This window comes from Paramisgurnus dabryanus, chromosome 20 (assembly GCF_030506205.2).
Source record: "Paramisgurnus dabryanus chromosome 20, PD_genome_1.1, whole genome shotgun sequence".
In the NCBI taxonomy this organism is placed as follows: domain Eukaryota; kingdom Metazoa; phylum Chordata; class Actinopteri; order Cypriniformes; family Cobitidae; genus Paramisgurnus; species Paramisgurnus dabryanus.
The window spans coordinates 288,544-301,287 of NC_133356.1; positions in this window are offsets into that span (position 1 = coordinate 288,544).

The window sequence follows — 12,744 nt, forward strand, 5'->3', positions numbered from 1 at the left end:
AGGGTTAGAAAGAAGCGGGTTGGCTCGTTGGAAAGGTCCCCTCCAGTGGAGCAATCGACCCAAAGGGCGAGTCGATCCGAGCAAAGGCGCCCGAGCTGCGGCCGTGGGAAAATCCGCGGAGGGACCGCCGTATCTCGGCCGGGCTTGGGGTTAGAGAGACGCGGGTTGGTTTAGTTGGAAAGGTCCCCTCCGGTGGAGCAATCGACCCAAAGGGCAAAGTCCTGGGACTTAGTGCGCCGGAGCTACGGGCGTTTAAAAGTCAGGCGGTGGTACGCCGTATCTCGTATCCGTAGCCCAGAGAGGTGACTCCGAGGCGGGCCTGACAGGGCGGCCCTCCCTCCTGGAAGTCCGGTTCCTCCAGGGCACACGTCCCTACCTCCCTAGCCCAGAGAGGTGACTCCGAGGCGGGCCTGACAGGGCGGCCTTCCCTCCTGGAAGTCTGGTTCCTCCAGTAGTTTACAGACATATGAGTGACTTTCTTGAGTGTGTTGTTCCTAACAGGAAGGAGAAGAGTTACAGTTGAGCCTGTTTTAGGCCACAAGGCCTGTGAATCACAATGGTAAAGTTGCATGTACAAATTTCTTAATTTTTAATCATAACAAAGTCCAATCAGACTGTGTGATACATCATTGTAAAGCTTGTGTTTTGCGGTTTCACATGAACCCAAGCTCATTGTTGTATGTTACTCACAGCTCGAGGGAACAGGGGTCAAATCGGCCTTGTTGAGGTCATTGCAAAAGGCCTGTAAATCATTTGGTAAACTGCATGTACAAATATCTTTGTATATCAGTCAAATCTGAAGCTATTGTCTTTTGTTTTATATCAAATTAAAGGTGTGTATGTGTAGTTTACAGACATATGAGTGACTTTACTGTGTGTTGTTCCTAACAGGAAGGAGAAGAGTTACAGTTGAGCCTGTTTTAGGCCACAAGGCCTGTGAATCACAATGGTAAAGTTGCATGTACAAATTTCTTAATTTTTAATTAAAACAAAGTCCAATCAGATTGTGTGATACATCATTGTAAAGCTTGTGTTTTGCAGTTTCACATGAACCCAAGCTCATTGTTGTATGTTACTCACAGCTCGAGATAACAGGGGTCAAATCGGCCTTGTTGAGGTTATTGCAAAAGTCCAGTAAATTATTTGGTAAATTGCCTGTACAAAAATCTGTGTATATCAGTCAAATCTGAAGCTATTGTCTTTTGTTTTATATCAAATTAAAGGTGTGTATGTGTAGTTTACAGACATATGAGTGCCTTTACTGTGTGTTGTTCCTAACAGGAAGGAGAAGAGTTACAGTTGAGCCTGTTTTAGGCCACAAGGCCTGTGAATCACAATGGTAAAGTTGCATGTACAAATTTCTTAATTTTTAATCAAAACAAAGTCCAATCAGACTGTGTGATACATCATTGTAAAGCTTGTGTTTTGCAGTTTCACATGAACCCAAGCTCATTGTTGTATGTTACTCACAGCTCGAGGGAACAGGGGTCAAATCGGCCTTGTTGAGGTCATTGCAAAAGGCCTGTAAATCATTTGGTAAACTGCATGTACAAATATCTTTGTATATCAGTCAAATCTGAAGCTATTGTCTTTTGTTTTATATCAAATTAAAGGTGTGTATGTGTAGTTTACAGACATATGAGTGACTTTACTGTGTGTTGTTCCTAACAGGAAGGAGAAGAGTTACAGTTGAGCCTGTTTTAGGCCACAAGGCCTGTGAATCACAATGGTAAAGTTGCATGTACAAATTTCTTAATTTTTAATCAAAACAAAGTCCAATCAGACTGTGTGATACATCATTTTAAAGCTTGTGTTTCACACGAACCCAAGCTCATTGTTGTATGTTACTCACAGCTCGAGGGAACAAGGGTCAAATCGGCCTTGTTGAGGTCATTGCAAAAGGCCTGTAAATCATTTGGTAAACTGCATGTACAAATATCTTTGTATATCAGTCAAATCTGAAGCTATTGTCTTTTGTTTTATATCAAATTAAAGGTGTGTATGTGTAGTTTACAGACATATGAGTGACTTTACTGTGTGTTGTTCCTAACAGGAAGGAGAAGAGTTACAGTTGAGCCTGTTTTAGGCCACAAGGCCTGTGAATCACAATGGTAAAGTTGCATGTACAAATTTCTTAATTTTTAATCATAACAAAGTCCAATCAGACTGTGTGATACATCATTGTAAAGCTTGTGTTTTGCGGTTTCACATGAACCCAAGCTCATTGTTGTATGTTACTCACAGCTCGAGGGAACAGGGGTCAAATCGGCCTTGTTGAGGTCATTGCAAAAGGCCTTTAAATCATTAGGTAAACTGCATGTACAAATATCTTTGTATATCAGTCAAATCTGAAGCTATTGTCTTTTGTTTTATATCAAATTAAAGGTGTGAATGTGTAGTTTACAGACATATGAGTGACTTTACTGTGTGTTGTTCCTAACAGGAAGGAGAAGAGTTACAGTTGAGCCTGTTTTAGGCCACAAGGCCTGTGAATCACAATGGTAAAGTTGCATGTACAAATTTCTTAATTTTTAATCAAAACAAAGTCCAATCAGACTGTGTGATACATCATTGTAAATCTTGTGTTTTGCAGTTTCACATGAACCCAACTGTAGTCTGGTAAGTAAATAAATGCTTTGCTTTAAACAAATGCATCTATTTTTAAACGTTTTTAAATGCTATCTTACGTATTTATTGCCGCTCCAGAACCTAAGTCGATGGGGTTGACCAACGGCTGGAGAAACTTTCGGGTTGACCAACTGCTGGAAGTACTTTCGGGTTGACCAACGGTTGGAGATCGTTTCGGGTTGACCAACGGTTTGGTTCTCCAGAGGGGCCGGGAGTATGGGGCTTAGGCCGGGGGGGAGTGCTTAAGAGTGGGTGACCAGGACCGAACGGTGCGCCGGGTACGGGCTCCAGGGTGTCCGTGGCGGGTTCCGAGGCCGGCCTCGGGTGCACTGTGGTCGGGTAGAGGGGCCACCGTCCTCGGGGTCGTATCTCGGCCGGGGAAAGGGTTAGAGAGGCGCGGGTTGGCTCGTTGGAAAGGTCCCTCCACGGGGCGTCCGAGGGTGGGTGTCCCGAAGGGCTGCGGCAAAGGGCTCCGGGGCTACGGCCGTGGGAATATCAATGGGTGGTACTCCGTATCTCGGCCGTGCTTAGGGTTAGAGAGATGCGGGTTGGCTCGTTGGAAATCTCCCCTCGGGTAGAGCAACCGACCCGACGGGCGAAGTCCTGGGACTTAGTGCGCCGGAGCTACGGCCGTTTAAAGGTCAGGCGGTGGTACCCCGTATCTCGGCCGGGCTTAGTGTTAGAGAGAAGCGGGTTGGCTCGTTGGAAAGGGCCGCTCCGGTAGAGCAACCGACCCGAGGGACGAGTTTATCCGATCAAAGGCGCCCGAGTTACGGCCGTTTAAAGGTCAGGCGGTGGTACCCCGTATCTCGCCCGGGCTTAGGGTTAGAGAGAAGCGGGTTGGCTCGTTGAAAAGGGTCGCTCCGGTAGAGCAACCGACCCGAGGGACGAGTTCATCCGAGCAAAGGCGCCCGAGTTACGGGCGTTTAAAGGTCAGGCGGTGGTACGCCGTATCTCGCCCGAGCTTAGGGTTAGAGAAAAGCGGGTTGGCTCGTTGGAAAGGGTTGCTCCGGTAGAGCAACCGACCCGAGGGACGAGTTCATCCGAGCAAAGGCGCCCGAGTTACGGGCGTTTAAAGGTCAGGCGGTGGTACGCCGTATCTCGCCCGGGCTTAGGGTTAGAAAGAAGCGGGTTGGCTCGTTGGAAAGGTCCCCTCCAGTGGAGCAATCGACCCAAAGGGCGAGTCGATCCGAGCAAAGGCGCCCGAGCTGCGGCCGTGGGAAAATCCGCGGAGGGACCGCCGTATCTCGGCCGGGCTTGGGGTTAGAGAGACGCGGGTTGGTTTAGTTGGAAAGGTCCCCTCCGGTGGAGCAATCGACCCAAAGGGCAAAGTCCTGGGACTTAGTGCGCCGGAGCTACGGGCGTTTAAAAGTCAGGCGGTGGTACGCCGTATCTCGTATCCGTAGCCCAGAGAGGTGACTCCGAGGCGGGCCTGACAGGGCGGCCCTCCCTCCTGGAAGTCCGGTTCCTCCAGGGCACACGTCCCTACCTCCCTAGCCCAGAGAGGTGACTCCGAGGCGGGCCTGACAGGGCGGCCTTCCCTCCTGGAAGTCTGGTTCCTCCAGTAGTTTACAGACATATGAGTGACTTTCTTGAGTGTGTTGTTCCTAACAGGAAGGAGAAGAGTTACAGTTGAGCCTGTTTTAGGCCACAAGGCCTGTGAATCACAATGGTAAAGTTGCATGTACAAATTTCTTAATTTTTAATTAAAACAAAGTCCAATCAGATTGTGTGATACATCATTGTAAAGCTTGTGTTTTGCAGTTTCACATGAACCCAAGCTCATTGTTGTATGTTACTCACAGCTCGAGATAACAGGGGTCAAATCGGCCTTGTTGAGGTTATTGCAAAAGTCCAGTAAATTATTTGGTAAATTGCCTGTACAAAAATCTGTGTATATCAGTCAAATCTGAAGCTATTGTCTTTTGTTTTATATCAAATTAAAGGTGTGTATGTGTAGTTTACAGACATATGAGTGACTTTACTGTGTGTTGTTCCTAACAGGAAGGAGAAGAGTTACAGTTGAGCCTGTTTTAGGCCACAAGGCCTGTGAATCACAATGGTTAAGTTGCATGTACAAATTTCTTAATTTTTAATCAAAACAAAGTCCAATCAGACTGTGTGATACATCATTGTAAAGCTTGTGTTTTGCGGTTTCACACGAACCCAAGCTCATTGTTGTATGTTACTCACAGCTCGAGGGAACAAGGGTCAAATCGGCCTTGTTGAGGTCATTGCAAAAGGCCTGTAAATCATTTGGTAAACTGCATGTACAAATATCTTTGTATATCAGTCAAATCTGAAGCTATTGTCTTTTGTTTTATATCAAATTAAAGGTGTGTATGTGTAGTTTACAGACATATGAGTGACTTTACTGTGTGTTGTTCCTAACAGGAAGGAGAAGAGTTACAGTTGAGCCTGTTTTAGGCCACAAGGCCTGTGAATCACAATGGTAAAGTTGCATGTACAAATTTCTTAATTTTTAATCAAAACAAAGTCCAATCAGACTGTGTGATACATCATTGTAAAGCTTGTGTTTTGCAGTTTCACATGAACCCAAGCTCATTGTTGTATGTTACTCACAGCTCGAGGGAACAGGGGTCAAATCGGCCTTGTTGAGGTCATTGCAAAAGGCCTGTAAATCATTTGGTAAACTGCATGTACAAATATCTTTGTATATCAGTCAAATCTGAAGCTATTGTCTTTTGTTTTATATCAAATTAAAGGTGTGTATGTGTAGTTTACAGACATATGAGTGACTTTACTGTGTGTTGTTCCTAACAGGAAGGAGAAGAGTTACAGTTGAGCCTGTTTTAGGCCACAAGGCCTGTGAATCACAATGGTAAAGTTGCATGTACAAATTTCTTAATTTTTAATCATAACAAAGTCCAATCAGACTGTGTGATACATCATTGTAAAGCTTGTGTTTTGCGGTTTCACATGAACCCAAGCTCATTGTTGTATGTTACTCACAGCTCGAGGGAACAAGGGTCAAATCGGCCTTGTTGAGGTCATTGCAAAAGGCCTGTAAATCATTTGGTAAACTGCATGTACAAATATCTTTGTATATCAGTCAAATCTGAAGCTATTGTCTTTTGTTTTATATCAAATTAAAGGTGTGTATGTGTAGTTTACAGACATATGAGTGACTTTACTGTGTGTTGTTCCTAACAGGAAGGAGAAGAGTTACAGTTGAGCCTGTTTTAGGCCACAAGGCCTGTGAATCACAATGGTAAAGTTGCATGTACAAATTTCTTAATTTTTAATCAAAACAAAGTCCAATCAGACTGTGTGATACATCATTGTAAATCTTGTGTTTTGCAGTTTCACATGAACCCAACTGTAGTCTGGTAAGTAAATAAATGCTTTGCTTTAAACAAATGCATCTATTTTTAAACGTTTTTAAATGCTATCTTACGTATTTATTGCCGCTCCAGAACCTAAGTCGATGGGGTTGACCAACGGCTGGAGAAACTTTCGGGTTGACCAACTGCTGGAAGTACTTTCGGGTTGACCAACGGTTGGAGATCGTTTCGGGTTGACCAACGGTTTGGTTCTCCAGAGGGGCCGGGAGTATGGGGCTTAGGCCGGGGGGGAGTGCTTAAGAGTGGGTGCCCAGGACCGAACGGTGCGCCGGGTACGGGCTCCAGGGTGTCCGTGGCGGGTTCCGAGGCCGGCCTCGGGTGCACTGTGGTCGGGTAGAGGGGCCACCGTCCTCGGGGGTCCGAGGCCGGCCTCGGGTGCACTGTGGTCGGGTAGAGGGGCCACCGTCCTCGGGGTCGTATCTCGGCCGGGGAAAGGGTTAGAGAGGCGCGGGTTGGCTCGTTGGAAAGGTCCCTCCGCGGGGCGTCCGAGGGTGGGTGTCCCGAAGGGCTGCGGCGAAGGGCTCCGGAGCTACGGTCGTGGGAATATCAAGGGGTGGTACTCCGTATCTCGGCCCGGGGAAAGGGTTAGAGAGGCGCGGGTTGGCTCGTTGGAAAGGTCCCTCCGAGAGGCGTCCGAGAGTGGGTGTCCCGAAGGGCTGCGGCGAAGGGCTCCGGGGCTACGGCCGTGGGAATATCAAGGGGGTTGTACTCCGTATCTCGGCCGGGCTTAGGGTTAGAGAGATGCGGGTTGGCTCGTTGGAAAGCTCCCCTCGGGTAGAGCAACCGACCCAAAGGGCGATGTCCTGGGACTTAGTGCGCCGGAGCTACGGCCGTTTAAAGGTCAGGCGGTGGTACCCCGTATCTCGGCCGGGCTTAGGGTTAGAGAGAAGCGGGTTGGCTCGTTGGAAAGGGCCGCTCCGGTAGAGCAACCGACCCGAGGGACGAGTTCATCCGAGCAAAGGCGCCCGAGTCACGGCCGTTTAAAGGTCAGGCGGTGGTACCCCATATCTCGGCCGGGCTTAGGGTTAGAGAGAAGCGGGTTGGCTCGTTGGAAAGGGCCGCTCCGGTAGAGCAACCGACCCGAGGGACGAGTTTATCCGAGCAAAGGCGCCCGAGTTACCGCCGTTTAAAGGTCAGGCGGTGGTACCCCGTATCTCGGCCGGGCTTAGGGTTACAGAGAAGCGGGTTGGCTCGTTGGAAAGGGCCGCTCAGGTAGAGCAACCGACCCGAGGGACGAGTTTATCCGAGCAAAGGCGCCCGAGTTACGGCCGTTTAAAGGTCAGGCGGTGGTACCCCGTATCTCGGCCGGGCTTAGGGTTAGAGAGAAGCGGGTTGGCTCGTTGGAAAGGGCCTCTCCGGTAGAGCAACCGACCCGAGGGACGAGTTCATCCGAGCAAAGGCGCCCGAGTTACGGGCGTTTAAAGGTCAGGCGGTGGTACGCCGTATCTCGCCCGGGCTTAGGGTTAGAGAGAAGCGGGTTGGCTCGTTGGAAAGGTGCCCTCCAGTGGAGCAACCAACCCAAAGGGCGAGTCGATCCGAGCAAAGGCGCCCGAGCTACGGCCGTTTAAAGTTCAAGAGGTGGTACCCCGTATCTCGGCCGGGCTTAGGGTTAGAGAGAAGCGTTTTGGCTCGTTGGATAGGGCCGCTCCGGTAGAGCAACCGACCCAAAGGGCGAGTCGATCCGAGCAAAGGCGCTTGAGCTACGGCCGTTTAAAGTTCAAGCGGTGGCACCTTGTATCTCGGCCGGGCTTAGGGTTAGAGAGAAGCGGGTTGGCTCGTTGGATAGGGCCGCTCCGGTAGAGCAAGCGACCCAAAGGGCGAGTCGATCCGAGCAAAGGCGCCCGAGCTGCGGCCGTGGGAAAATCCGCGGAGGGACCGCCGTATCTCTGCCGGGCTTGGGGTTAGAGAGACGCAGGTCGGCTCGTTGGAAAGGTCTTCTCCGGTGGAGCAACCGACCCAAAGGGCGAGTCGATCCGAGCAAAGGCGCCCGAGCTGCGGCCGTGGGAAAATCCGCAGGGGGACCGTTGTATCTCGGCCGGGGAAAGGGCTAGAGGCTCGCGGGTAGGCTCGTTCGAAAGGTCCCCTCGCGTGGAGCAACCGACCCAAAGGGCGAGTCGATCGGAGCAAAGGCGCTCGAGCTGCGCCCCTGGGAAAATCCGGGAAGGGACCGCCGTATCTCGGCCGGGGAAAGGGCTAGAGGGTCGCGGGTAGGCTCGTTCGAAAGCTCCCCTCCGGCAGAGCGACCGACCCGAAGGGCGAAGGCCCCGGACCCGGGGCGCCCGAGATACGGCCGTCGGAATCTCCGCGAGCTTCGACCGGACGTATCTCCAGCGGGCGGGGTCGCACGGACTCGAGGCCGAGCTCGTCGGAAAGCCCCGGGACGGACCTTTCGAACGAGACCGGCCGTGTGACCTCCGAGGTGGACGCTAGGGGCGTCGGAGCTCCGGACGAGCGAAAATTCCGCGACGATCCACTGTATCTCGGTCCGGGAAAGGGCCAGAGACTCGAGGGAGGGCTCCTCGGAAAGGGCCCCTCAGGCGGAGCCGCCGACCCGAAGGGCGAAGGCCCCGGACCCGAGGCGCCCGAGAAACGGCCGTGGGAAAATACCGCGGGGGGCGGCCGTATCTCGGCCCCGGAAAGGGCTAGCGTCGCGCGGGTGGGCTCGTTCGAAAGGCCCCCCGCGGCGGAGCCACCCACCCGAAGGGCGAAGGCCCCGGACCCGGGGCGCCAGAGCAGCGCGGTAACGAAATTCGAATTTTCGACCGGAAGTATCTCGGGCCCCCGGGGTCGCACGGACCTTCCCCGGCCGAGATACGGCGCCCGGCAGTTCATTGGCCGATATCTCGGAAACGGGGGATCGTAGACCCCGGTCGGGTGGCTCGCGCACTTCCACGATGCCCACTCGCGCACCTCCAGGCACCCCGACCCACTCGCCGAGGCCGACCGAGGTGCCCCGTCCCGGCCGCGGACCGGTCGGGGTCCCCTCTCAGAAGGGACAGTAGTGTGAACAGGTGCCATCGGGTATATAGGGGAAGGGGTCCTCTCGAACCCGCGCGAGCCTAGCCCGGCAAGGCTCACCCTCCCCGGCCTAGGGGTCGGCCTCCGTCCCCCTGGAGGTCCAGGGTCCCCGACCCTGCCTCCCCTGCCCGAGGGGCGGCCTCCGAGGCGGGCCCGACAGGGCGGCCCTCCCTCCCGGTAGTCCGGTTCCTCCAGGGTCCCCGACCCTGCCTCCCCTGCCCGAGGGGAGGCCTCCGAGGCGGGCCTGACAGGGCGGCCCTCCCTCCTGGAAGTCCGGTTCCTCCAGGGCACACGTCCCTACCTCCGTAGCCCAGAGAGGTGACTCCGAGGCGGGCCTGACAGGGCAGCCCTCCCTCCTGGAAGTCCGGTTCCTCCAGGGCACACGTCCCTACCTCTGTAGCCCAGAGAGGTGACTCCGAGGCGGGCCTGACAGGGCGGCCCTCCCTCCTGGAAGTCCGGTTCCTCCAGTAGTTTACAGACATATGAGTGACTTTCTTGAGTGTGTTGTTCCTAACAGGAAGGAGAAGAGTTACAGTTGAGCCTGTTTTAGGCCACAAGGCCTGTGAATCACAATGGTAAAGTTGCATGTACAAATTTCTTAATTTTTAATCAAAACAAAGTCCAATCAGACTGTGTGATACATCATTGTAAAGCTTGTGTTTTGCGGTTTCACATGAACTCAAGCTCATTGTTGTATGTTACTCACAGCTCGAGGGAACAGGGGTCAAATCGGCCTTGTTGAGGTCATTGCAAAAGGCCTGTAAATCATTTGGTAAACTGCATGTACAAATATCTTTGTAAATCAGTCAAATCTGAAGCTATTGTCTTTTGTTTTATATCAAATTAAAGGTGTGTATGTGTAGTTTACAGACATATGAGTGACTTTACTGTGTGTTGTTCCTAACAGGAAGGAGAAGAGTTACAGTTGAGCCTGTTTTAGGCCACAAGGCCTGTGAATCACAATGGTAAAGTTGCATGTACAAATTTCTTAATTTTTAATCAAAACAAAGTCCAATCAGACTGTGTGATACATCATTGTAAATCTTGTGTTTTGCAGTTTCACATGAACCCAACTGTAGTCTGGTAAGTAAATAAATGCTTTGCTTTAAACAAATGCATCTATTTTTAAACGTTTTTAAATGCTATCTTACGTATTTATTGCCGCTCCAGAAGTCGATGGGGTTGACCAACGGCTGGAGAAGTGAACGCTCCAGAACTTAAGTCGATGGGGTTGACCAACGGCTGGAGAAACTTTCGGGTTGACCAATGTTGTGGTTTTCCTTTTCCTCAAATGAAACAATCTTCAGTCTTGGGTTTTGATTTCAAGAGATAGACTTTTATTATCCGGACAAATAAAAAGCCGAGACCACCCTGGCGGAACCCCCCCCCCAGAACCAGAGTGTGATCCTAGGAGGGTCCTCCAAAATCAGTCTGGCCCTCTGAGCCATGGCCTGGTAATATATAGGTTTTGGTTCCCTCCCCTCCTCCATGCTTAAAACAATATGTTTCTGTTCAGGCAAAAACCACATGACATCCCTCAGACCAGTGTCTCCTTTCCTTGACCTATTTGACCCTTGGTTATTTGCTAATACTAAAACCCTTTGTGCCCTGAAACATGAATACACACATCTGTTCCACACAGATGGCTTTTACAACTCCTACAACATAAGGCCCATGTTTTTAAACTCCTGACTGACCCACCCCCAGCATAACACCTGACATAATGCATAACTTCATGGTAAACAAATTGCATGTGATTATAATGGTAAACTCATATTCATGTAAATTGGGATTAAAATAAACTTCTTCATAATCCCCGCTCTGAGGCTTAATTTAGCCTCACTTTTCAAGTTTATTTTAATCCGGAGTGCAGTTTCATAATTCTCAGTTATTACTAACTTGTGACTAAAGAAAGCCACCATACATTACCAATTACCAAATTATGCCACAGCACTTCGAACTATGGACAATAAGAACAAACATCTTTCCATTCTCATTTTTTCCTGAATGTAAAAGTAAAAGAACTTAAGTCTATAAACAATTTGTGCGCAGTTGGTTCCGCTCCTGCTATTGGTCATCACCATTATGTAGAATATATAATACAATAAAGTAAAATTAATCAAAATAAAGACAAAGAAACCCAAAAAGCAAATAAAACAAAAAATTTCTAAGAATAAAAACAAAAAGTAAATAATTCATAATACGAAATATTTGTTTCAATACAATACAGCTTATTCCTCTTCTTCGTCATCATCATCATCATCAAAGGTACTTGAATATTATCTACCAGTTGTAAATTCAATACTATTTTGTAACGTAAGTTCTGATACCATTCTTGTTGATTTAAAATTAATTTTTCCATCCTCCTAATATTTTAACTTTTGTTAGATTTTTCTAAAAAGATACCTACACCTTATTTACCCACTAACTTCTGATTAAAATGTATTCAGAATATGTCTTGTATTTCTACTGGCTTCATCTAGTTGTTTTCCTAAGATAAATTAATGCCTTATTGGTAAACTTAATAATCTACTTTTGATTGTAGTACCGTACATAATTCATTTATTCTGTATTTTTATTCTGACAAAACTTTACTAAATTCCGTATTTAGCTTAATCCCATACCTTAATCTAATTTGGTACCCATTTGGTTGATTGACAGAATCTACCACTGCATGAAAAGAGGTGTATCCGTACTAGGAAACTACTGTAAACACCACTGATTTTCGGAGGTATCTACTAGTTCCACTGAGGGTAAACTTCTAATTCCACCAAGTTAGGAAACTCCCGTAATGATACCAATTCGGATGTATCTTGCTGATGGGATATTCCTGTGGTATATGCAGCCATTTGTTGCCATGGCAAATAATCCCATTGAAGATTTTGTCAGGGGACATTTTCACACCTGCAGAGGTACTGGGATTTCACACCTTTGCACAATTCTAGTGTCCACATTGGTGTTTAATCTCAACACTGATTGGTTGCTTTTAAAAACCCCTCCCAAAACTCTGACAACTATTGGGACACAACTTTGAAACTTTCCAGTTGAGATTATTTGATTGGTTACACTTTCTATTAAGCCCAACCCAAGCCCTCATAGCTTAGTGACTTGATTGGTTATTTGCCTGCTATGCAGATAGACTACAATCCCCCCCACTATATATATATATATATATTCATATTCATCCCAAAACCCTTAAAAAAAAAAAAACTTGAATTGAGTTTGAAATGTTTATTTAATAAAAAACTGAACAATTCACAATTGTCACAATCACAAAATAATATTATACACAAATATTAAAAGTTGCATACATAAACAATACTATTTAAACTCATAAATATACAGACAGAGAAAGCAATATTAGAGTAAAATAAAACAAAATAAAAGCGACAATGAAAACTACATTCAAAGCAGTACAATGTAAAGTAGCAGTGGCGGCTCGTGACTGCTCATCCGAGGGGTGCAAATTCAAAATAAGTGTTCGGAGTGTCATGTGTGTTGCTTGTGTTTTTAAAATGTGTTTGTTGCTTCATGTAAACCATGTGCATCACGTGTTTAGTCAAAACACGTGATGCACATACACGCAGAACACATATTTTGAAATTGGGAACCACACAAATGACTGGCTATATACATGTTGTGACAGACTTTGCATCGAGTGCTCACAAAAAAAGAAATCACCAGCTGCCACTGTAATGTAGTAAATATCTAAATAAAATGAACAACAACTATA